Below are 26,158 nucleotides of genomic sequence, written 5' to 3' on the forward strand. Positions count from 1 at the left end.
AGGGCAGGTAGGTGGGGTAGAGAGAAATTGGAGGGTATAGTTCCGGGACATGGTGTTGAGGACCCATCGGTCCTAGGTCAGTAGCGAGCACTCCGGGAGAAAAGTACAGAGACAGTTGGAGAAGGGTAGGTTGGGCAGATCTCTGGTACAGACTGTTAAGTCGTCCCCGGGCGTCCCATCAAAACGGGCGCTTGCCGGCCTGCTTGCCATTAGAGGGGCCAGGCTGGGGGGCAGGCCAAGACTGCCGCTGTGGACGCTTCTTATAGTCTCTGGATTTTTTGTAAGAAGGTTCATATCGGGACTGGGTGGCTTGGCTGGGGGCCTGCTGAGGCTTGAACTTGGTCCTGGCTGGGGCCGGGACATAGAGACCAAGAAACTTTAAGGTCATACAAGAGTCCTTGAGACTGTGTAATTTCATAACCATTTGCTCTGCGAACAGGGGCCTTGCCATGGAAGGGGAGGTCCTGCAGGGAGCTCTGTGCCGCATTGGACAACCCGGACAAGAGGAGCCACGACGCCCTCCGCATGGAGACCGCAGAGGCCAGAGTTCTTGCTGCTGTGTCCGAGGCTGCCTGAGGGACTGCTCTGGCAGCAGCAGTGCCCTCCTCCATCAGGGCCTTATATTCCTTCCTATCACGCTCCTGGAGGGAGTCCACAAACTTTGGCATTGAGCCCCACAAGTTAAAATCATATCTGCCCAGCAGGACTTGGTGGTTTGCCACCCTCAGCTGGAAGCTTGAAGAATAAAGCTTTCTACTAAACAAGTCCAGCCTCCTCGACTCCATATTCTTAGGGGTGGGAGCGGGCTGGCGTTGATGCTCCTAGTGGTTGACCACCTCGACCACCAGGGAGTTGGGGACGGGGTGGGTATAGAGACATTCGTGCTCCTTGGCAGGCAAGAAATACTTCCACTCTGCCCTCTTAGATACGGGGGCAAGGAAGATGGGGTCTGCCACAGGGCAGTGGAGATTTTTGCCATCCCTTCGTGGAGAGGAAGGGCTACCCTAGCCGGTGCTGTGGCTGAGAGGACATCAAAGGGGGAGTCCGAAGGCTCCTCCACCTCTTCAGCCTGTAAATTGAGGCTTGAAGCCACCCTTTTCAGGAGCTGTTGGTGGGCTTTTGTGTCCTCCTGGAGAACAGGAGGAGGCAGCGCCATGATGGCCTCATCAGGGGAGGATGGAGACGTGATGCTCTGCATCCCCACCAGTGCTGCAGTTCTCAGCTCTTGGTCCCCTTCTGAATCTGGGGCTGTGGAAGAGCGCTCCACTGACCCCTTCCTGGGAGGTTGAGAAAGGGAGGGTGACTGTCTGTCTGAAGCCCTGGCTACTGAGAGGGCCACCAACGGGTGCTGCGTCGTGGCCCATGGGGTCCATTGGTACCAGAGCACTGGCCAGGGAGCCTGGTGTCACTGCACTTGCTGTGGCACTGTCGGGGCGGGCTGCCCCACTGGACTCGTCTGGTCCACTGACTGCCAGCTCCTAGGGGAGGCTGGGCTGGTATACAAATGACTGCTATACAGGGCTGGGGATGAGTAACAGTGTCATGAGTGGTGCCGGGCTCGAGACCTTGAGTCTGGTGCAGACGAGTGGGAGTACCGTCTGTTCTGGCGGCTCTGCGAACAGCTCCATTGGGTGGATCTGCGATGGCTGGTTGTTGGCGATCTACACCTGGGGCTACAGGAGCACTGCTGTGCCGGGGACCTCAACCGGGGCAAAGAACATGAGCAGCGTTGACATCAGTACCGTGAGGGGCTACGGTAGGTTTTTGGAGTCGGCAACCTCTGGTGCCGTTGGTCCCAGTCCCGGCGGGGCATGCTCTGACCTTGAGGTCTGTGCTCCCTCGATACATAGTGGTGCCTCAATTCCCTGCTGCACAGCACCCAGCCAGACAATCGGGTGGGGGTCGATGGGGACCGGTGCGGGCTGTGAGCAGGGTGGTCACTCTGCAAAGAGCGGCATCAGGAACCTTCCCTCAACAGTGAGCGGTACCGCCCAGGTGGCGACTATGGCAGTCCAAGCGCTGGCTTGCCACTGGACTGGGGAGCCGCTGGGGTCGGTGCAGCCCGTACTGGGAGAGACATTATGTCTTGAGCTGCCTGCAGGGCCTCTGGGGTGGAGGGCACTTGTATGTGGTCACTGGCATCCGGGGACGTCAGCTTGGAGTGGACTGGGCTACTCTGCTCTACTTGAGTTGGGCGCCACAAGGCTGAGGGTGATCAAGAGCTACCCAGCGAGGGTCTAGTCTCGCCCCCAGCCTTGCCTCGGTGCCTTGACAGAGAAGTTCACTTCTTCATTGTCTTAGAAGTGTCCCATGGATGGGGAGCCAGTGCGGTGCTCAGTGCCAACTCAGAGCGGTATAGCGGTGCCGGTGTCAGGGCCGATTCCATCAATATGCCTTGGAGCCATATATCCCGCTCCTTCTTAGTCCGGGGCTTAAACAATCTGCAAATTTTGCAGCGGTTGCTGACGTGGGTTTCCCCAACACAGCGTAAGCAGCTAGTGTACGGGTCACTTATGGGCATAGGCCATTTACAAGTGTCACACAACTTAAAGCTCGGGGTGTGGGGCATGCCCCAACCCAGGCGTGGTTCTTCTACTCTATCTATATAATTTTAACTTTTTTAAAAAAACTACAGGTATTAACTATCTATGAACTAAATGACAGTCCAAACAGGCAAAGCTACAGCGGAGAACTGGAGCACAGCAGTTCTGAAGCACCTTCACTGGTGGCAAGAAGGAACTGAGGGTGAGCGGAGAGTGCAGCACCCCTTAAACCACACCATGGTGGTGCCACTCCAGAGGTTGCTAGGGGTGCTCCCCTATTGGTACTGCTAGGGGAAAAACTTCCAACACCGGTGCATGTGACGAGCATGCACACCTAATGTGGAATGCACGTGAGCAATCACTCGAAGAATTTCCATGTATATAAGTGATACATTTGGGATCCAACATCGAAAACGACCCATTTTTAATTCCAAAATATTTTAAATACATCATATCCCTAAAAATTCCAATCACACTGAAAATTAAGTCCCCGAACACTCTATTTTGTATGTTTTTTTTCTGGCATCAAATATTTAGCGTATTTCCAATGTTTTCCCTTTATTCTCTGGTACACAACCTGAACTATGGCTTTGCTATCACTCTACCATAATTCTGTGGTTTAATTTATGCAACACGTAACCAGAGTAGAGGATGGCCACCTATACATACATTTATAAGTCCGAAGAGGAAAAAAAAATACTTTCCTCCACCACAAAAAATTGCTTTACGTCATCCTTGTGCATGACAGCCAATTATGAGTTTCATGTTCTATTTGATAGTGATACAATTTTGATAAACGAAGATCAATGGAAGGAGTCGCACAAGAATACATAAAAGAATATACGCAAAAAGGAGTACATGTGGCACCTTAGAGACTAACCAATTTATTTGAGCATGAGCTTTCGTGAGCTACAGCTCACTTCATCAGATGCATACCGTGGAAACTGCAGCAGACTTTATATACACACAGAGAATATGAAACAATACCCCCTCCCACCCCACTGTCCTGCTGGTAATAGCTTATCTAAAGTGATCATCAGGTTGGGCCATTTCCAGCACAAATCCCCCACACAAATTCACTCTCCTGCTGGTGATAGGAAATGGCCCAACTTGATTATCATGCACATTGTGTAAAGAGTTGTCACTTTGGATGGGCTATCACCAGCAGGAGAGTGAATTTGTGTGGGGGATTTGTGCTGGAAATGGCCCAACCCGATGATCACTTTAGATAAGCTATTACCAGCAGGACAGTGGGGTGGGAGGAGGTATTGTTTCATATTCTCTGTGTGTATATAAAGTCTGCTGCAGTTTCCACGGTATGCATCTGATGAAGTGAGCTGTAGCTCACGAAAGCTCATGCTCAAATAAATTGGTTAGTCTCTAAGGTGCTACAAGTACTCCTTTTCTTTTTGCGAATACAGACTAACACGGCTGTTACTCTGAAACCGGTCATAAAAGAATATGACTCTTGTGATGGGGCAAGGCCAGATGGCTATAGGAAAGTACTGGGAGGCTGACATATTAGACCCAGGCTAAACAAATCCCTGTTACCAGGGTAAGCAAATGACAGTTGCTCCAGGTCAATTAAGACACCTGGGGTCAATTAAGATCCTTCCAGAAAGTAGGGAAGACAGCTAGGTTGACTGGGACACCTGAAGCCAATCAGGGGCTGGCTGAAACTAGTTAAAAGCCTCCCAGTCAGGTTGGGGCACATGTGTCAGGAGCTGTAGGAGGAAGCCGCGCTGCTGGAGAAATGGAGCAGTACAAACCCTATCAGGCACAAGGAAGGAGGCCCTAAGGTAAGGGTAACGTAGATATTGAGGAAGTGGGGCTGCTGTGGGGAAGTGGCCCAGGGAATCGTACTCATCCTGTTTCCAAAAAGTCAGCTATCATGAGCTGCTACTATCAGGGTCCCTGGACTGGAGCCCAGAGTAGAGGAGTGCCCGGGCTCCCCCTCCCCTCCCTGACTAATGTCTGAGACTGGGAGACAACAGAGACTGTACGAGGGAGGGTGGCTTCTCCTCACCTCCCTTGCTGGTTTATGATGAAAATGGCTCAGTAGGCTGTGACCCTTGCCTCTAGAGGAAGAAGGGGTTCGTAGACGGTCACAGTGAGCCTCTGAGGCTAGCAAAATCCGCCAGGAACCGCAGGACCCACTGAGATAAGGTTGGAGCTTTGCCACACTCTCTATTTACCTTATAATTTCAAATTATGTTGCAATAGGGACAGATTTTCAGCTAGTTTCAACCTGTCCTCTAAACTTGCAGGCATAAATCTAAATCAGGTAATTCAGTAACTGGTCTGTAATGTAAGTTTAGAGGCTGCAGCACAAAGTTTGGTTTAGAACAGTCAAATTTATAGTGTAATAGGTTAAAAACAGTTTTGAATTCATTTAAGAGTGAAAAATATTTAAAAACTTAGAACAAACTAATATAGTTAGGAAAAAAAATGAAAAAGTAAAATTAGTTTTGTTGCTTAGCATTCTGTAATTTTTTATTTCTCATAACACACACATCTCAAGTCTGGCCATCTAAGGATGGGCTATCACACTTGTTTCCACTGATCAAGAGGTAGCTTCTAAGAATTCCTCTTGAAGATGTTTATTCTTTGTTCTGTCAGTTCCCTCTGCTGGAACATGGATGGTACAGGCAGAGTGAGCCCTGAAAAAGAGCATCTTTCAGATATTGCATGCAAGCAGTTTTGTCCATCAGGGATCTAAACCATTTGTGCTGAGAGGGCAGGAAGTGTCATGCTGTCTGGAGTGGCTCACGACTGAGAGTGTCAACCTCGGGCAGACCATCAAAAAGTGGGCAGAAACTCCAAATTGGCTGTATATTCTGTAATTAGATTTCACCAACCCAGTAAGAAGTGTAAACTCCTAAAGCACTATAACAGTCTTACCATGGAGTCACAGACAGTCCCTTTAGGTATTACAGTCTATCTTGACACCCAGGCAAGCTGGACTATGTGATAGATGGTCACTTTACACCAAAAGTCACAATAATATTCAGGTTACTCCCAGTGCCAAAGGACCAGTTACTTACCACAGGTCAATTGTACTCAGCTCTCAAACCAAAAACAACACCTGTAACCAATCCTGTAATAAACTACCTAAGGATTTATTAACTACGAAAAGAAATGAGAGTTATTTACAAGGTTAAAACATGAAACATACACACGCACAAATGAGTTACAGTCTAAGATTTAAGAAGATAATATGAAGCTGCTTATTGTAGAAGCTTGTATGTCCTTTAGGGCTGACCCATGCCAAGCAGCATGGAAATCTCTTGCTTATGTTTAGGGATCTTTGCCCTTCAGAGTCCAGATAGCATAAAAATCTCAGTATCTCCTTGTCAGGGATTTTTTATTGCCTTCACCCCAAATTCCAAGCCAATGGGATAAGCTCATGTGCAGGTCTCCCCTTCCTGGAAGGAGTGAGGAATGCAATCAATGTCTCTGTCCTTTGATGGAACACAATGCCTCATTTACCTCCAGTGAGGCATCTTGTCTGCAGGCTGATTACTTTACCTTAATGCTTCTTTTCCTGTTTGGTGAGTTACACAATTACAGAGGTTTACAATGTAAACAAACACTCAATATAACTTTATACCAGGGACTACATATATTATAAGTAGGATTAATAAATGCAGCATCCAACAAGTATTCCATAAAGTCTAAACATTGAACATATTCCTATAAATACTAATATCTGTTTAACTATACTAACCCATACGTAAGCCAAACTGATTTCCAGCTATGCATTTATCAGTGTTCATTGAGGCCTGGGGCGTTGGCATGAGCTGACACCTGCTCTACCAGCATCACAGGAAGGATTTGTGTTCAGTGTATGCCCCAAAGTGCCAGGATACTGTCATGTTGTCTGAGTTTTTGTGAATTCCACAGATCCTAAGATACCACACCCTGAAAGTGAGCTTTCCAGTCAAGCATGGATGAGTCTTTTGTGACCAGTGCAAATGGAGTTGGATGGCTGAATAATATTCCTGCTAATTCATTCTCTGTAGGCATCCACCAAAAGAGTTTTTGCAACACTTTGATGGGATAGTCATATGTCTCTGCTCTGTCCTTGTCTGGGGTGTGCACTTGGGCCAGCTAGTGTTGTACGGGTCTAAGGTGAAGCCTTGCATGGAGTATCAAATGTAGAGATCATGATCATGCACCTGACAAATCTGAGGGTGAACCTTGTTTTTTGGCATATCTGATGCTATAGGATCTGTATAGCTTGTAGTACCTGAAGAAATCACTCTTCTGGGAGGAAAACTCTTCCTATGGTCAATTTTTGACACAGGACCAAGTGTGATTTTTCCAGCTGCTTTCCAATCCTTGCACATGAAATCAGTGGCAAATTAGAGCTATAGAGTGAAGGAGCTCCTGACATGAACTGGCCTTGAGCAACCTGTCATCCAAGCAGGCAAACACAGTGCACCCCTTGTTTTCTCAGATGTGTTGATGCTACTGCCAGACACTGTGAACATTCTAAGCACAGTAGACAGGTCAAAGAGGGTAAATGTTTATTGAAAGTGTTTGTTCTCAATGCAGAAACAGGTATTTTTTGCAGGTAATGCCTATCTGGAAGTAAGAAACCTTGAGATCGAGAGCTGAATACCCGTCTTCTTGGCACAGGGAGGAGATGGTTATATCTACAGACAGCGTTCTGAACCTACATATCTGTTCTGTTGTCTCATGTATAGGATTGGGTAGAGGCAGTTTCCTTTCTTGTGGATCACAAAGTATTAAGTAGAAGCTCTTCCTCAGAAACTTCCGAGGAACTCTCTCGGATAGGAGGCACCTGACAACTCTTCAAGAAGAGGTCTCATGAGAAGGATCCTGGAAAAGGATTGGGAAAGGTGAGGTTAGGAGATGTTCTGGTGATGAATTCAATGGAGTAACTCTGACATACCCAGTGATACAATGTGATCTCATACCTGGCTTTGCAGATGACCCCTAAACACACACACACACACACAATAAAGAGGCTGTAGAGAAAGGGTATATTGTGCAGGATGCTGATATGTGGCTCTCAATCATAATGTCAAACCTACAATTTAGAGGCAAATGCAGCAATGTGGGTGGAGCCAATTCAATAGGTCTTCTGCTTCCCTTGCTATTTCAGGGAATAAGCTGGGTGAGATGCTGGCTATGCTGGTTGACAAAGCTGGTCTGTAGTATCTGAAGGAAGTGTACAATCATGAGTCCTTGAGAAGGCTGAGTTGAACCAAAAGGACCTTATGCAAGTTCCTGAGAGTCTTGTAAATTCTTTCACAGAAAATGTCTTTTCCATCAAAAGGTCCTCTATTAGGCCATGCATCTCAGGAGTAAGGCCTCATATCTCAACCAGAAGTGTCTCTTCACAGGAGATCCCAGTAGCTGAACAGGGAGAAGTGTCATAAGCTGGCTGAAGTCCATAAAGGGTCAGAGGCTGCAATCTTTCCTTCTGAGGCTAGATCTTTCACCAGCTATTTCCTTTCCCTCGGGGACCAAATCCAAGTAGCTTCCCACAGGCCATACTGGTAATGTGCTAGCATTCTTTGATAGCTGATAGTATGCAGACCCAGAGAAACATGCCTTAATGCTGACACAGTTCAGTCTACATCCTCTTTCAGTCACAGAAGAGGAGTGAGAGGTCTTTGTGCTCGGATTTCTCAACAATTGCTGCAACCACCAGGAACTTCGCATTGGAGTGGTAAAGTAAGAAGGAAAAGTCCTGAGTAGGAACCAGATACAGCCTATTGTATCTACTGAAGACTGCTGACGATGATGAGGGGGGTGTAAAGCCAGACATTTCCAGCTGTATCAAGTAGACACTGTAAGTAGGTAGGAAATTTTAATCTTCAGTTTTTGGCAGAAAGATGTGAAATAAAGGACCAAGTTTTCAGTTGGCGCCTCAACAGTGTACAGCTGAGTCTATTCGCCATCCTGTTTAGCCATTCTTGAAGCTAGTGGAATTCACCTGGTGGGGATGTAATGTTCTCACATCTGGTGATGTTTCACTAGTAATCTGCAGGGATATCATCATCATCTTTCATGTAAACACCTCCCATGGTATCCAGGTTTGTAGGTCTCTGGTTATCTGGAGTTGCAAGTAGCAGTAGCAAAACTGGTGCCAGAGCCAACGGGACCTAGGCAAGACCACTGGTTGCTTAGGCCGCAGCACAGGCTGAGGTGGTGCTGGCAGGGCCAGGTTTGGTGCCAGCAGGGTTGGACATTGTGACAAAGGCACTAGGAGCTGAGAGGGAAGAGTAGTGAATGTGCCCAAGTATGGTAAGCATACTGAGGCCATTGATGGTGGGCCTGATAGTCTCAACTGAGCCAGATCAAAGAGGCTTTTGCCATGTCCTATAGTGCAGGCTACAACACATTTTGCTTGGGCCAGTGTAGAAAGTCCCCTTAATCATCTGGTACTGAAGGGGTATTTGGTGAAATCAGGTGATAGAGTGTGGAGGAGGCTGGAAAGGTTTTTCCCCCTGGCTTTTCAGAGATCAAACAGCCTGAAAATTGAAAGTAAAGTCAAATGCTGATTGTGGAGTCTCAGGGGTCTGATACAAAAGATGACCCTTTGGTCTCAGCAATACCCAGTGCACATATGGAATATGCATTGGGGAACATGGGCTCTCTTGTGGTGCCACAGGTACTTGGAGGGTTGAGTTGTTTCTTTGTTCAAACTTTCCTAGGATTGGTTGGAGTCTCTTTATCCAAACTGTCTCATTCAAGTCAGATCTTGTTTCTTCTCTGGCTTCTTGAAAGGAAGAACAATGCTATGGCAGCAGAGTGCCTGGTACCAAAAAGGAGTGAGCTGCTGATGGAGCCACTTCCCCTTCAGTCCAGTGAACTCAGAGCACCTGTGCACATTTTGACATTGCTGACAACTCTCAGTACCAAGGACAACTCCCGAAGTTAAGAAGATGCTGATCATAGCAAGGCCTTTGAAGATCCAGCGTCTTTCTGGATGTTGGTGCCAAAGACAGCAACAACTTGGAATTCAGCAGGGGTGAGGTTTTGCCCACTTAGTGGAGGAGGGCTTCGTGCTGACATGGGTCTGTGAGGGCCCACATTATCAGCCTGGTTGACTGTTGCAAAGACTGTAGGTATTAGCACCTCCCCAGGCAGGTGCTCTCTCAATTTAAGTTGCTGTTACCAGTGTGTTCTAGAAAGGCCTTACAGACTCAGCTCTGTAACAGGCTGCAGTCCTCACCCAAAAATACTAAACAGTGCACATGAATGTCCAATTTCAGGTATGTAGAACAGCAGGTGGTCCAGAGCTTACAGCCCTTTTTAGCCTCTGTCAGTCATTATAGTTGTGCAGCCTCCAAGCCAGAAGAGAGCAGTCCTTTTTTCTCAGAGGGAAAGGGCTAACACTGACTAAACTAAACTAATCACTAGCGAGGTTCATAACACTCTTTGCTATGAAAGAGAAGAAACAAACAGGTGAAGGCCACAATCCTTTATATGACACTTAGATGTTTAAGATTAACATCATTAGGGGAGCTTATGTAATCCTAACTCACATGGCTTTGGTGGAGGCTCTGTGACTCAACACAAGGGGGCACCATATCCTACAAATGGGAATGCACAAAGGCCCTCCAAGGCCTACAGATTTTACTTTTGGACTCAATTCAGTATTTCTTAAATAAAACAGATTCACTGAGTAGAACTGAGAGCAAAATTTAGTACTCCAACACCTAAATGCTGTGTTAGATGATACCAGTTTATCTTGTAAAGAAGCAAACCAAAGATCAAGTTGCAACTCAGTATATTTAATCAGAAGAGGCCCTATACTTCCCCCCAACCTCTGGATGTTGTTGTAGCCTTTGTAGAGCAGGTGACTCAGATCAGCTAAATCACAACTCCCTACCAGCCTGGAATATAGCAAGTTTTATTCATCTGAAAGTATCTTGGCTACCTTGAAACCCTGTATGTCTCTCTCTCTCTCACACACACACACACACACACACACACACACACACACACACACACACACGTGTATATCTCATCTTCCCCACTATTTTGCTCTGTGAAAACAGAATTATAGATAGTTACTCTTATCACAGCCAACATATGCAATTTCCTTTCTAGACCATATCTGGACTTAGAACTAAATAAAAGCAATATAGTTGACTGGTTCCAGTGAAAGTCTATTCCCCTTAGGTATGAAGTGTAGAACTGGCCTGAGGACTATCTTTTCAGGAAAAAGCTGTATGAATGTTACTTTAATGAAAAAGCTTCCAACCCATTGACTCCCTCAGTAATTTAATTATCAGAAGAAAGACTGTAGGTTACAAAATAGAGATACTTCTGACAAGGATTAAAATCAAACTTTCATGAGAGCTTCCTATAGAACGTCAAAGCCACCACTGTTTCAAAGGCTGTGTGATGACAGGTGGCTGCTCCAGAACATTGACTTCAAGGAAGGGTTAACAATGGCTTTAAGGAAGTGAGAGATATGAGCATTTAATAAAATAGAATGAGGTTTGTTACAAGATCAAAAACCTGAACCTTTAAGAAACTGATTTTCTGACCTTTTTAATACCTCCTAAGATATACTCCAAAGTGTCCATTAGGTGGAGAATCAACTCTATCAAAAGCATGGCATGAAATCTTTCCTAGACTTTAGCAGAAATAAGGCATGCCTTAGGAGATTCAACTGTTCTGGTTCCAGCTGGACAGCTTCAACCAATATAAATCAGAGTAAGTACATGGACCTTGAAATTGAAGACAATCCATAGTCCATTGGCACATGCATTAGCCTGCAGAATCAGGGTCACTAATGATAGTCATGGATACATAATCCTTGCACACTTTTCTGTCTCTCAGAGGGAATGAAGGAAAAAAGCATGCAAGAGAATGAGAGTCAAACTATCTTCCATGTATGCACACATGTGGATATCATGATGGGAAGAGGAGGTTACTTACCTGTAACTGGAAGTTCTTTGAGACGTGTGGTCCCTACCTGTATTCTACTGTGATTATGCATGCACACTATGCATCCGGATTCTGAGAATTTTAGAGTAGTGTCTGATGGTCCACGCATGCGCCCTGGCTCACCTTGTGCCTCTGTCTGAGGGGATAAATGGCAGAGCAGACCAACCACCACTCCAGTTTCTTTTCTGGCATGAATTAGATAAGATCCAAAGCAGAGGGGAAGGAGGGTGGACAGTGGAATACAGATAGGGGCCACACATCTCGAAGATTCTACAGTTACAGGTAAGTAACCTCCTCCCCTTCTTTGAGTGATGGTCCCTATTGTATTCCACTATGGGTGACTGACAAGCAGTACCTAAGTAGAAGGAGGGTGCAAGGAAGTAGACGGTAGGGCTGAGTGTAATACCGCCATCCCAAAGGAGACAATCAGCAGACGAGTCCTGCACCAAGGCATAATGTCTTGCAAATGTGTGAACAGAGCCCCAAGTGACCACTTTATGGATGTCCAATAGGGGTGCCTCCTGAAGAGACGCCATAGTTGTTGCTTTTGCTCTGGTGGAATGAGCTCTTACCCCATGGGCAGAGGGGAAGGTTTGATAGCGAATGGAGAACACAGCCAGAAAGCCAATCGGAGATTCTGTGGGTGAAGATCATGTGCTCTCCGACTCTTTCTGCTACAGCAACAGTCTCAGGGATTTCTTGTTTGCTTTTGTTCTGTGCAGGTAAAAGACGAAGGCCCACCAAACACTAAGGGAGTGGAGTCTTTGTTCATCTGCAGAAGCATGCAATTTTGGGAAGATCAGAGGTAAGTGAACTGATTGGTTACAGTGAAATTCTGAAACTACCTGGAGGTGAATTTGGGGTGCAGACACAAAGAAACCTTATCCTTACAGAATACAGTGTATGGAGAATCTGCCACCATCACTCCAAGTTTGCCAGCTCTTCTAGCTGAGGTGACTGCTACAATGAAAGTGACCTTCATTAAAAGGAGAGACATGGAGCAAGAAGCAAAAGTGGGGCGGGAGGGGGAGAGAGCTGTGTGTGTGTGTGTGTGTGTGTGTGTGTGTAAAAAGGCTTCTGAGTACTGAGAGAACAAGGTTTACGTTCCACAGGGGAGTAGGCTTCAGAATAGATGGGAAGGTTCTTAGTAGGCTTTTCCAGAATCTACTGGTCAATGGATGTGTGAAGACCAAGTAGCCCTGAGGTGGATGGTATGCAGTGCTCGCGACCAAGTGGACTCTCAAGGAGCTGATGTACAAACCTGATGTATTAGATATAGTCCAAGATGAGAGGAATATCTGTAGTTTCTGGGAGAATGCCTCTTTGATGTGCCAAAGAAGAAAAGTGCTTCTATTTAGCTAGGTAACATTTTCTAGAGTCCTTTCTACTATAAAAGAGGATGACTTGTATGGCTGTGGAGCATGAACGTTCTAAGGATGATACCCATTCAAATACCATTTGTATTTGTTATTTGTTGGGAATCATTAGGAAAGGGATAGATAAGAAGACAGAAAATATCATATTGCCTCTATATAAATCCATGGTATGCCCACATCATGAATACTGCATGCAGCTCTGGTCACTCCATCTCAAAATAAATAAATAAATAAAGATATTGGAATTGAAAAAGGTACATACAGAAAGACAACAAAAATGATTAGGGGTATGGAACAGTGTCCGTATGAGGAGAGATTAATAAGACTGGGACTTTTCAGCTTGGAAAAGAGATGACTAAGGGGGGGAGGGGATATGATAAAGGTTTATAAAATCGTGACTGGTATGGAGAAAGTAAATAAGAAAGTGTTATTTACTCCTTCTCATAACACAAGAATTAGGGGTCACCAAATTAAATTAATAGGCAGGAGGTTTAAAACAAACAAAAGGAAGAATTTCTTCATACAACTCACAGTCAACCTGTGAAACTCATTTCCAGAGGAAGTTATGAAGGCCAAGACTATAACAGGGTTCAAAAAAGAACTAGATAGGTTCATGGAGGATAGGTCCATCAATAGCTATAGCCGGGATGGGCAGGGATGGTGTCCCTAGCCTCTGTTTGCCAGAAGCTGGGAATGGGCAACAGGAGATGGATCACTTGATGATTAACTGTTCTGTTTATTCCCTCTGAAGCACCCGGCATTGGCCACTGTCTGAAGACAGGATAATGGGCTAAATGGACCTTTGGTCTGACCCAGTATGACCGTTCTTACGTACCATGCCCTGAGGCGGAGTGGATGTGGACCCACTGGAGTGGATTTGATTCTTGCTGTTCCACTGGGTCAGGAGCTTTCCAAATGAAGAAATGTTGGGAGGATGATTGGTGGTTGGGATGCCATGCATAGGAAGTTTGGAAACCAGAACTGTCTAGGCCAGTATGGTGCGATCAGGATGACCCATGCTCTGCACTGCTGAGCATATTTTGAACAGAACTCCGACCAAATAAAAAGCAGAGCGTTGCCCTGGGAGCTGCAATTCATCAAAGAGGAGGTCATTCTGGCCCCTCCTTGGGAATCCTGACACATGAAGCCATGACTACCTGAGCATGACAATGGCAGTAGCCATAGCTCTAGAGGAGGTATCAGCAGCATCGACTGCAGATTGGAGTGCAGTCCTGGCTTTCAGTTTGCCTACATCTATCAGAGCTCTGTCCTGCTGTGGAAAGCTGTCAGTAAACTCCACAAATTTGGTCTAATTCAGGAAATCGTACTTAGCAATTAGCACCTGATAATTGGCTATCCTGAACTGGAGGCTGGATGATGAGCCTAACTTTCTCACTAGCAGATCCAGGCGTTTGCCCTCTTTGTCAGCAGGAGTAGACTGGGGATGTTGCTGTCTAGCCCTTTTAGAAGCGTCATGGACTGCCGGTGAGTTGGGAGCAGGATGAGAAAGCAAACATTCCCCTCCTTTGGTTGGCACATAACAACGCTTCTCTGCCCTTTTGGGGGTAGGAGCACAGGGGACAAGTGTGTGCCAAACTGTCCTAGCTGCCCCCAATATGGCTTCATTAATGGAGAGAGCTATTTTGTTGGGTCTGGATGAGTGGAGAATGACTAAGATTTTGTGCTGAGAGTCCTGGATCTCCTCAAGAGGAATCTGAAGCTCTCCAGCAACTCTGGGGAGAAGGCTCTGGAACTGCCTGAAGTCTTTTTGGAGTGGGGAGGAGATGTAGGAGTTACCTCTTCATCCAGGGATGAAGATGGCAATCTTTCTGGTTCCAGCTGAACTGTCTGATCCAGAGTGCAATGTTCCTCCTCCTCCTCCACCGAATCCAGGGGCAGATCTGAGGATCCCCTTAGAGGGAAAGCAAGGGGTGACTCCCTGGCAGATTTGATCAAGACTGCAGGGGGTTACTGGTCCCAAGGCCCCCAGTACAATGAGTAGGAGGGGTCAATAAGTCGTCACAGGGGCTCCCATGGCATGGGATACCAGTGGCTGAGTTAGATGAGGCAGAGGTTGGTCACAAACCAGTGCAGGTCTTTTGGGCAGTGGAGGACACTTGGACAGGGGGAAAGGTTCATTGGGTGGTTCAGAATCTCCCAATGAAGAGAAGGCTGATTCCAGTTCCAATAGCACTACCTTCAGTGCCATTGGAGGGGAAATGTATTCCATGAATGGGACAGGTGATAAACTCCTTCCAGTGGTTGAGTCCCTCGGAGGTGGTGATATCTCCCTGGAGACTAAGGCAACCAATGGAGGAGGGGATTCCAGATTCAGGAGAGTAAAAATGTCCTGTGAGGTGCGGCAGTGAGAAGGAAGTGGAGAGGCGATCAATCTGCCCAGCCCTTTAACCCTCAGATGCAGACATGAGGTAAGCCAGGACCCATGCATCGACCTGACTGTGCTTTCAAATTCTCTGGGTCCAGACACATGGTGCGCATGCATAACCCACAGTGAAATACAATAGGGATCATCACTCAGAGAAGAACAGAGACTAAAGTCTTTTGGAATGGGATACAAATAGCCCCTCCACCCCATTCTCTGGGGCAGATACCATCTGTATTTGCTCAAATATTTTCTGATTGAATTTCCATTCTTCTCCTTCCAGTTCTCAGCAGTTAACCCAGTAAACTTGCATTGCCCTCTACATAAGCAGCCCTGACTGAACAACCCTGACTGGCATATGACCCAGAATCCAACTGGTTTTGAAACTTAAAACTGACAGGTTAGAACAGAACAAAAGAAGTCTAACTAAGCAGCCATGGCTAATATGGCGCATTAGATTTAGTGCATGTTGCAAAGACCTTGGAATTATGTGACACTGCTTCCCATTAGTGCTATCCCCCCTCAGAGTCCCCACCAGGCCCCTACAAACGGAGCAGCAACCTCCAATCTATTTAAACATGAAATTTAACTTACTCTGAGCTAAAATTTTCAACTTTGGGGGTGGAAACGAAGATATTTGAAGACGAAGCAGCTCTTAGAAATGTACTAGGAAGGAGCTTCTGGTTGATGTTGAAGCCTTGTTGTTCAACAACAGGCTACTGGACAGACTACTGGATATGAAGCACTAAGATGTTGAATGATGAAACTTGCTAAATGGGCACCCAGGTACATTGTGTACTTGCATGCCTGCCTCAGTCTTGCTCCTAGTGCAGAAGAAAGACCTAGGGTCATTACTTGGAATAGTGTTGGATAGAAGCACAGGATGTACGGCTGTATAAGCATGTTGATAAATGAAGCAGAGAAAGGCTATATCTACACTACATCAGTCTGGACTACAGGGGTGTGAAATGCAGCATGCACAAAAGTGCTGTGCTGTAACTACCCCATGTGGACACTGCTACTGCCAACTAAAAGGTGCCTAGTTTGCGTTAACATAGTTCTGAAAAGACTACATCACCATGAACTACGCCAGGGGTGGGGAAACGTTTTGGCCCGAGGGTGCGTCCCCAAACAGCCTGGCCCCCACCCCCTATCTGCCCCCTCCCACTTCCCACTCCCTGACTGCCCCCCTCAGAAACCCCGACCCATCCAACCCCCCCTGCTCCTTGTCCCCTGACCGCCCCCTCCCAGGACCCCCCGCCCCTAACTGCCCCTCAGGACTCCACCCCATCCAACCCCCCTGTTCCCAGTCCCCCAACCCCTATCCACACTCCCATCCCCTGACAAGCCCCCCGGGACCCCACGCCTATCCAAGCCCCTTGTTCCCCATCCCCTGACCACACACCCCCGCAGAACCTCCGACCCATCCAACCGCCCTCTGCCTGGCCCCCAGGACCCTCTGCCCCTTATCCAACCCCCCAGACCCCTTACCATGCCACTCAGAGCGGCATTTCTGACAGCCATGCTGCCCACCCAGAGCCAGACATGCTGTCACTCTGCTCGACAGGAGCTCCCAGCCCCGCCGCCCAGAGTGGTGCCCGTGCGGCAACGTGACTGCAGGGGAGAGGGGACGGTGGGAGAGGGGCTGGGGGCTAGCCTGCCTGGCCGGGAGCTCAAGGAATGGGCAGGATGGTCCTGCGGGCCGCATGTGGAGATGGACTTGGAGTTGCTGCTAGCAAGAGATGTAAAGAGTAACAAGAAGGGTTTCTTCAGATATATTAGAAACAAGAAGAAAGTCAAGGAAAAAGTGTGGGCCCCTGACTGAACGAGGGAGGCAACATAGTGACAGAGGATGTGGAAAAAGGTAATGTATATAATGCTTCTTTTGCCTCCGTCTTCACGAACAAGGTCAGCTCCCAGACTACTGCACTGGGCAGCACAGCATGGGGAGGAGGTGACCAGCCCTCTGTGGAGAAAGAAGAGGTTCAGGACTATTTAGAAAAGCTGGACGAGCACAAGTCCATGGAGCTGGATGCGCTGCACCTGAGGGTGCTAAAGGAGTTGGCAGATGTGATTGCAGAGCCATTGGCCATTATCTTTGAAAACTCATGGTGATCAGGGGAGGTCCCGGACGACTGGAAAAGGCTAATGTAGTGCCCATCTTTAAAAAGGGGAGGAGGAGGATCTGGAGAACTAAAGGCCAGTCAGCCTCATCTCAGTCCCTGGAAAAATCATGAAGCAGGTCCTCAAGGAATCAATTTTGAAGCACTTAGAGGAGAGGAAAGTGATCAGAAACAGTCAGCATGGATTCACCAAGGGCAAGTCATGCCTCACTCATCTAATTGCCTTCTATGACGAGATAACTGGCTCTGTGGATGAGGGGAAAGCAGTGGACATGTTGTTCCTTGACTTTAGCAAAGCTTTTGACCCAGTCTCCCACAGTATTCTTGCTAGCAAATGAAAGAAGTATGGGCTGGATGAATGGACTACAAGGTGGATAGAAAACTGGCTAGATCATTGGGCTCAACGGGTAGTGATTAATGGCTCCATGTCTAGTTGGCAGCTGGTATCAAGCCTCAAGGGTCAGTCCTGGGGCCGGTTTTGTTCAATATCTTCATTAATGATCTGAAGGATGGCGTGGACTGCACCCTCAGCAAGTTTGCAGATGACACTAAACTGGGAGGAGAGGTAGATATGCTGGAGGGTAGGGATAGGATAGAGAGGACCCTAGACAAATTAGAGGATTGGGCCAAAAGAAATCTGATGAGGTTCAACAAGGACAAGTGCAGAGTCCTGCACTTAGGACGGAAGAATCCCATGCACCGCTACAGACTAGGGACCAAAAGGCTAGGCAGCAGTTCTGCAGAAAAGGACCTAGGGGTTACAGTGGACGAGAAGCTGGATATGAGTCAACAGTGTGCCCTTGTTGCCAAGAAGGCTAACGGCATTTTGGGCTGTATAAGTAGGGGCATTGCCAGCAGATCGAGGGACGTGATCGTTCCCCTCTATTCGACATTGGTGAGGCCTCATCTGGAGTACTGTGTCCAGTTTTGGGCCCCACACTACAAGAAGGATGTGGAAAAATTGGAAAGAGTCCAGCGGAGGGCATCAAAAATGATTAGGGGACTGGAACTCATTACTTATGAGGAGAGGCAGAGGGAACTGGGATTGTTTAGTTTGCAGAAGAGAAAAATGATGGGGGATTTGATAGCTGCTTTCAACTACCTGAAAGGGGGTTCCAAAGAGAATGGATCTAGACTGTTCTCAGTGGTAGCAGATGACAGAACAAGGAGTAATGGTCTCAAGTTACAGAGGGGGAGCTTTAGCTTGGATATTAGGAAAATCTTTTTCACTAGGAGGGCGGTGAAGCACTGGAATGGGTTACCTAGGGAGGTGGTGGAATCTCCTTCCTTTGAGGTTTTTAAGCTCAGGCTGGACAAAGCCCTGGCTGGGATGATTTAGTTGGGGATTGTTCCTGCTTTGAGCAGGGGGTTGGACTCCTGAGGTCCCTTCCAACCCTAATATTCTATGATTCTATGAGTGTGCCTTACTGACAAATTTAAAGTCGAGATCCAGAAATAGGAAGAAAACTCTGACTTGCTTGGCAATCACAAGGAATCTGGAAATAAAAGCCTCTATCAGTGGTGACTATAATATATACTCTCCAAATAGAAGTTTCTGCAGATTACAGATTACAGGAACAGATTACAGATTTTAAAGGAGTTTATAAAAGGGGCTTTCTGAAACTCCATGAATCATCCCTCTTCTTTTTTAGAGCCCATTTCTTGGTTGGGTAACTGTCACCGAAACAGAAAAAGGGTTTAACTCTTGTTGAATGGACTCCTGGATTAGCAAGATACAGTGGAAAAGCCTGACTGAGGTTCTGGGTCCCCATTGGAACAAAATTAGGTAAAGAACTGAAGAGTTTACCAAGCCTGAAAATTCCAAATTGTGGTGCTGTAGCTTTAAGCTTCCCAGTAATTCCCAGGATGTGTGAGGATATTGCCTTGCTGAGAGCTGATCATTTCTTTTTAACTCTTTAAAGGAATTCTATTAACTTCATCTCACTAAAAGCAGCTTCAATGAGATTTGCCTCTGGAAGTGGTATCCAGACAGACCTCCAGGATAAGATTCTACATAAAGAAGTATTGCAAAAAAGAACAGAAAATCTGGTTGTCTTATGAGGCTACATTTTGGAAGCACTAGTTGCAACCTTGTAGCTAAAGCTGAGTTCTATTTTGCATAGAAGGATTAAACCTTTGCTTTGCATAAAATATAGTATCCAGTATTAAACCTGGAGCAGCTGATAGGAGATTTGATGAATAAAGAATTAAAGGAAGGTAACATAATGCCAATGAACATGGGTATATGGAAAACAGACACCGTGAAACTAATTTGGTATTATTTTTTTTTTAAAATGAGATGACAAGTTTAATTGATAAAGGTAATTGTGTTGATGTAATATACTCAGTCTTCTCTAAGGTATTTGATTTGGTACTGCATGACATTTTGATTAAAAATGCTAGAATGATATAAAATTAATATCACAGTGAATAGATTAAAAGCTGGTTAAATGATAGGTCTCAAAGTGTACTGTAAATGGGGAATCATCATTGAGTGGGTGTGCTCCTAGTGGGGTCCTGGAAGGATCTGTTTTTGACCCTATGCTATTTAAACATTTTTATTAATGACCTAAAAGAAAAAACAAAATAATCAATTATAAAGTTTGCAGATGACAAAAATTGGGGAAGTGGTAAATAATGAAGAGGACCAGTAATACAGAGCAATCTCAATTGGTTGGTAAACTGGACTCAAGCAAATATGTATTTTAATACACCTATAACTGTATACATCAAGGAATGAAGAATGTAGGCCATTACATGATGTGGGACTCTACTCTGGGAAACAGTGACTCTGAAAAAGATTGAGGGGTCATGGTGAATAATCAACTGACCATGAGTTCCCAGTATGACTCTGTAGCCCAAAAGGGTTAATGTGTTCATTAGATGCACATAAACAGGGGAATCTCGAATAGAAATAGAGAGGTTATTTTACCTCTGTATTTGTCATTGGTGTGATTGCTGCTGGAATATTGTGTCGAGTTCTGGCATCCACAATTCAGGAAGGATGCTGAAAAATTGGAGTGAAATCAGGTAATAGTCTCTGGAATAATAAAAGGATTAGACAACATGTCTTATTGTGATAGACTGAGCTCTTTGAGTCTATTTAGTTTAAAAAGGTTAAGGGATGAATTGATTGCAATCAATAAGTACCTAGATGGGGATAGGTGTAACACAATCCAATGTCTAGAAGTTAACGCTAGACAAAAAATTAAACTAAGGCATAAATAAGATAAAATAAATAAATAAAATAAGGCATAAATGTTTAACAGTCACAGTCATTAACTATTGGAAAAACATACCAAGGGGTGTCATTTTTATATCAAGATTGGATGTTTGGTCCCTTCTGGCTTGGAATCTATGAAACTTACAGCATTTATTCTGAATTTGAATGGAATAGCTGAGAATTTACAGGTAAATCCTTTAGTTTATAAATTAAAATGAATGTAAAATTTGGTCCCCTTTGACACAGATGTTAAATTTTAGTCTTTATTCCAAATTTTCTTAACAATAGAATAAAAAACACTTCAAAATTTCCACAATGAAAGTTAATTAAAATGTTATGCATAGACTATATCTGAAACTTAATTAAGTCTTGATGGCTAAGTTATTAACAGCTGTTATATCTCAATGTTATGATTATATACGATGCAGACAGATTCAGATCAACAGCTCAGATAACCCCTAAGTGAGGCCACTGTGACTAGAGCGGAGAGAAATTTTTTGGCTGAAACTTTTTTCACCAACAAAAGGCAGATTTTGTGACACAAACATTTCATGAAAGTTTTGCTGAATTGTTTGTGCAAAAAAAACAAATGCTGAAAAAGTCAGCATTTTGTTTTGACATTTTCTAAATGAAACATTTTTAGTTCAAAATGACATTTGGATTGTTTTTAAAATAAATAAACTGAAGGAATTTCAAAACAAAAAATGCTCAAAATCTACATGAAACATTGCACTTGAACTGAACTTTTACATACTTTTTTAGAATTGTCAGTGAATAAAAAAAATAAAAATCCATTCTTCACGCAGGTCTAACTGTGATATCGCAGCTAATTTGCATGAACAATTTTTTTCATATTGACTCAGTAATATGAGGGAGATTAGACATATGTCAAGAGTTCTCATTGGTAGATTACCTAGCTTAACTGTATTTTATATGAAGAATCCACAGCGGCAAGGTAGTTGGGTATCAGTGCTTGACAGGTTCCCAGCGGCACTGCGCTCAGTTTCACTGCATTTCACAGACATCAGGACTCAGCAATCAGGCTCCCCTGCTCCCCTCTTCAGATAGCAACAGTCTCAATAAGTCAATGCAAATTAAAGGTCAGATTCATCAATATGCTTCAGATGCTTTACCTACTCTGGTGATTCAAAGTAGCCATAAATCTAGCATAACTGGTGCACGCTGACTACTATGGCATACCAGTGAAGCTCCTTTTAACAGCTATTTTTTATTAAAGAAATTGATTTAAGGCTAATATGATGTATTTTACAATAATTAGATGTGACATGGTAGAATTTTCTATTTTTTGTTTTGTGTTCATGTGTAAACGTTTTCATAATAATAGTACTAATACAGGAAATTCCCAGAAAAAAGACTATGTTGAAATGGATTAAAGCTGAGAGTATGTACCAATAGTTTTAGAGTAAAAGTCATTACAAGGATGATGGAATTATTGCTGAACCACGCATTATAAACCCAGGAAAGTCAGAGTTAATGTTACACTGAAAAGAAACCTAAAAATTTTTGTTAAGATAAGAAAAAAGAGAGCCTGAGACATAAGCCGTTGTATCAGAGGCCTGGTATGAGGCAGGAGCTGCTCACAGAATCTGGCAAGAACAGGACTGACTGCAGAAATACACATTCCTAAGAAGCACTAGTGACTGAATGCTCACGCAAACACATCCCGATATCATGTGGCACCAGAACATCCCGATATCAAGGATGGTATAGAAACATTCCCCAAGGATAACAGGAACACACTGACACCTCTTAAAAGATAAGGTCAGGATGACAGTATGTAATAGAGATGTTTTGATCAAATCATAGAATATCAGGGTTGGAAGGGCCTCAGGAGGTCATCTAGTCCAACCTCCTGCTCAAATCAACGTGTACAATGTGATCGATGATAACTAGCAATGCCACAGGGCAGTAACTAACTATGTCAGAGGGGCAGCACTAATTTGTTTGTATCGGGGTATAAAGATGTACCTCAGAGGCGGTATCTTTGTCTAGCCCTTCACTGAGCTGGTCCATTGTTACGGGCATATATGTATTAATGGTCCAGTAGAGTCTGTGGGATACTAGTATCATGCTTTGTCGACGATTAACCTGGCTGGGTGCCTTTGTCCCTTAACAGATCTTGTGGTCACTGGGTGGTTTGCTCAAGGTCTGCCGTGCCAGCTGTCTGTGCAGGGCTGGGGCAGCACACAGAGGGAATACACACACCTAGCCAAACATCTAACCACACTTTGCAGGCACAGCCATAAACGAATGACAATCAGATTATGTTTACACACTCCCCCACATCAGTTCAAATCCTCACCTGGGCCCTGACTTGTCATGACACCCCTAGTAGCTGCTTCTATGGGGACTGAACAAAGGAACATAAGATCTAAATGCATAAGTCCCTACTCCTTCAGCTAAAGAACAAGGACCATACAAAAGTTAGTGGGCTCAAGTTAATGAGTGAAATTCCATGGCCTGTATTATATAGATCAGACTAGATCAGAGGTGGGCAAACTACGGCCCGCAGGCCACATCCGGCCCACAGGATCATCCTCTCCGGCACTTGAGCTCCCGGCTGGGGAGGCTAGCCCTGGCCTCTCTCCCACTATCCTCCCTCCCCTGCAGCCACGCGGGCACCACTCTGGGCAGGGGGGCTGTGAGCTCCTGGTGCCAGTATGTCTAGCTCCAGCCAGGCGGCATGGCTGCCAGACATGCTGCTCTGAGCGGCATGGTAAAGGGGTCGGGGCCAGGGGGTTGGATAAGGGGCAAGGGATCCCTGGGAGGCAGTCAGGGGCCGGTTGGATGGGGCAGAGGTTTTGCGGGGGGAGGGCAGTCAGGGGATGGGGAACAGGAAAGGTTGGATAGGCATGGGGTCCCATGGGGCAAGGGTGTGGATAGGGGGCAGGGGATGGGGAACAAGGGGGGGTTGAATAGGCATGGGGTCCCAGGGGGCTTGTCAGGGGGCGGGGTATAGATAGGGGTTGGGGGACTGGGAACGGGGGGTTGGATAGGGGGTGGGGTCCCAGGGGGCAGTTAGGGGTGGAGGGGCCAGGGAGGGGGCAGTTAGGGGACAAGGAGCAGGGGGGGTTGGATGGGTTGGAGGTTCTGAGGGGGGCAGTCAGGGGGTGGGAAGTGGGAGGGGGCAGATACCGGGTGAGGACCAGGCTGTTTGGGGAGGCACAGCCTTCCCTACCTGGCCCTCCATACAGTTTTGCAACCCCAATGTGGCCCTCAGGCCAAAAAGTTTGCCCACCCCTGGACTAGATGATGTAGTAGGAGAGAGAGCCTGGAGCACTAAGCCTGGTGCAAGATCTGAGACCTGACCCAGAGGCTGTGAAACCAAAGTCAGGCCATGTATTAAAGCAGATGCTCACAAGTTCACTGTCTGGTACATGAACTTGGCAACATTGTTGCTAGGTACTAGATAGTTAGATAAATATATTCCAGCTATTACAGATATATCCCAAACTAGTACAAGATCAGATGGTTTGACAAAATAATAAAGAGGTTTTGTCAAAGATGTTTTGTCCAAGATATCAGGAACAAGGAGAAGTAACAAACAGATATCATGAAACATGAAAGATAGTATGTAAATTGTTTATCCCAATTGTTTGCACTAGGACTGTACCTTGAGGGCAATAAACCTGGCCGAGTGCCGTTGTTACCGAACTGAGCCTGTGGTCTTTATGAGTAACACTGAGGTCTGCTGAGTTAGCAGGCTGCAGTATCTGCTAATACTGATAACACTGGAGCTCCAAGGACGGAAGCACTGAGCAGCCTGAACAGCATTACTGAGGCAATGGCATTTCAGCCCTCTACACTTAACAGATGACCTAATGGTCCCTTCTATCCTTAAAAATATATGGAAGTACAAGGCAGCAGCAGGCTCAGAAATCTCTGTGTGTTGTGTAGTCAGTCCAGCAGGACAAAGAGCCAGATAGGTTAAAGTATATTATATTTACATCTTCTGAAGCCCTCAGTTATTGTGGTAACATGTACATCTAATACACTGTCAACTTAAGCGTCCTGCCTTTGGATTGATGACTGCAGCAGGAAGAGATTTTATTATAACTTGTATTATCAGAACTCTTTTGGTTGTGACATTATTAACACGTCTTATCAGTGTCCAAAATGTTAATTTTTAAAACCATTAAAGGGGATCATAAAACATGCTGCAACTTCTAACGAAGTTTTCTCTAAACTATATATACTAAAGAATTACATACATAAGTTTCATATCTCATATGGTTTTATTATAATTTACAAGGGGTCCAAAAACAATGTTGCATGTAATGTTTTTTGAAATAAAACTCTAAGCTCAAACTGAATTTTCTACAATATTTTGAAGGAAAAGAAAAATCAAATAAGTTCACAAACGACAATCATTTTTCATTAATTCTCTCGCTCCAAAACACAGTTTATAGATAACTGTATCAGCCCCACTAAAATGAAGAATCTGGCACGGCCTCTACCATGGTGTCACTGCTACTTCACCATATTGCACTGGAAATTTTACCTAAATGGCTGACCAGAAAAACCAAACCCCTAAAACAATATTATATACATAACATACAACAACAAAACTATGTTAGAAGAACATTATTTAGGCAGCAAAGTTGAAGTATTCAAAAATTAGGAAATTCCAGACTGAAGGTTACACAAGAAACCTTAAGTTGGCTCCACCACATGTCCATCCTGTGTACTGAATGAGGCAGGGGTCCTATGCAAAAAAATAGTATATAATCACATAATTTAAGACTGTATCATAGTGCATGTGCCCTGCAGAGTGGGGCAGGGTGTCAAGACAAAGAATTAAGGTTAATTGTAGGCAACTGCAAACCTGGAATTTCCAAATTTTGGAGTGCTTCATTCTGCAATCTAAAATGTTATTTTAATTTCCTATGTTTGGTTTTGCTTTAGAGGAAAAAGCTACAAACAAATTCTACTATGTACAAGTACAAGCTGAGCCCTCCCCAACCCCCCTCCCCCCCCCAAATCATGCATCATTAGTACGGTTAATATTTTGTCACAGTTATTTTCGTAAAAGTCATGGACAGGTCATGGGCAAGAAACAAAAATTCATGGAAGGCCGTGACCTGTCCAAAACTTTCACTAAAAATAACCGAGGGAAAGAGCTGACTGCAGATGGGGGAATGACAGCCTGAGCCCCACCAGAGAGGGACTGACAGCTCCTGCCACTGCTGGGTGGGGGAGGGAAACAGCTTCCACCCCAGCTCCAGTCGCTGGGGGTAGGGGGACAGTTCCAGCCTCAGCTGCTCACAGATCTGGCCCTGGCCACAGGAGGGTGACAGCCTCAGCCACTGGTGTGGACAGCTCAGTGGTAGCCATTGGGGGAATGGGGACAGTTCCAACCCTAGCGGCTGATAGCTCCAGCTCTGGCCCCGCCCCAACTGCTGACAGCTGCGGCCCAAGCTGTGGGGTGGGGACAGCTGCAGCCACTGGAGGGAGTAGGGGGGGGAACAGCTCCAGTCTCAGCCACTGTGAGTTCAGGGACAGCTCCGGCCCTGGCTGCTGATAGATCTGGCCCCAGCCACTGGCAGCACCTC

General features: G+C 45.6%; 1 protein-coding gene and 1 long non-coding RNA gene across 12 annotated transcripts in view; one reads left to right on the forward strand and one right to left on the reverse strand.

Annotated features, from left to right (window-relative positions):
• The window catches only part of LOC140907153 (uncharacterized), a 38,685-nt gene extending 37,929 nt beyond the window's left edge, over positions 1–756 (forward strand). Inside the window, exon 3 of the long non-coding RNA XR_012157393.1 lies at positions 440–756. This is a non-coding gene — a long non-coding RNA (uncharacterized lncRNA). The remainder of the gene's footprint in view (positions 1–439) is intronic.
• The window catches only part of TERT (telomerase reverse transcriptase), a 136,829-nt gene that overhangs the window by 88,326 nt on the left and 22,345 nt on the right, over positions 1–26,158 (reverse strand). The gene's annotated exons all lie outside the window — the stretch shown is intronic.

This window comes from Lepidochelys kempii, chromosome 2 (assembly GCF_965140265.1).
Source record: "Lepidochelys kempii isolate rLepKem1 chromosome 2, rLepKem1.hap2, whole genome shotgun sequence".
Classification (NCBI taxonomy): Eukaryota; Metazoa; Chordata; order Testudines; family Cheloniidae; genus Lepidochelys; species Lepidochelys kempii.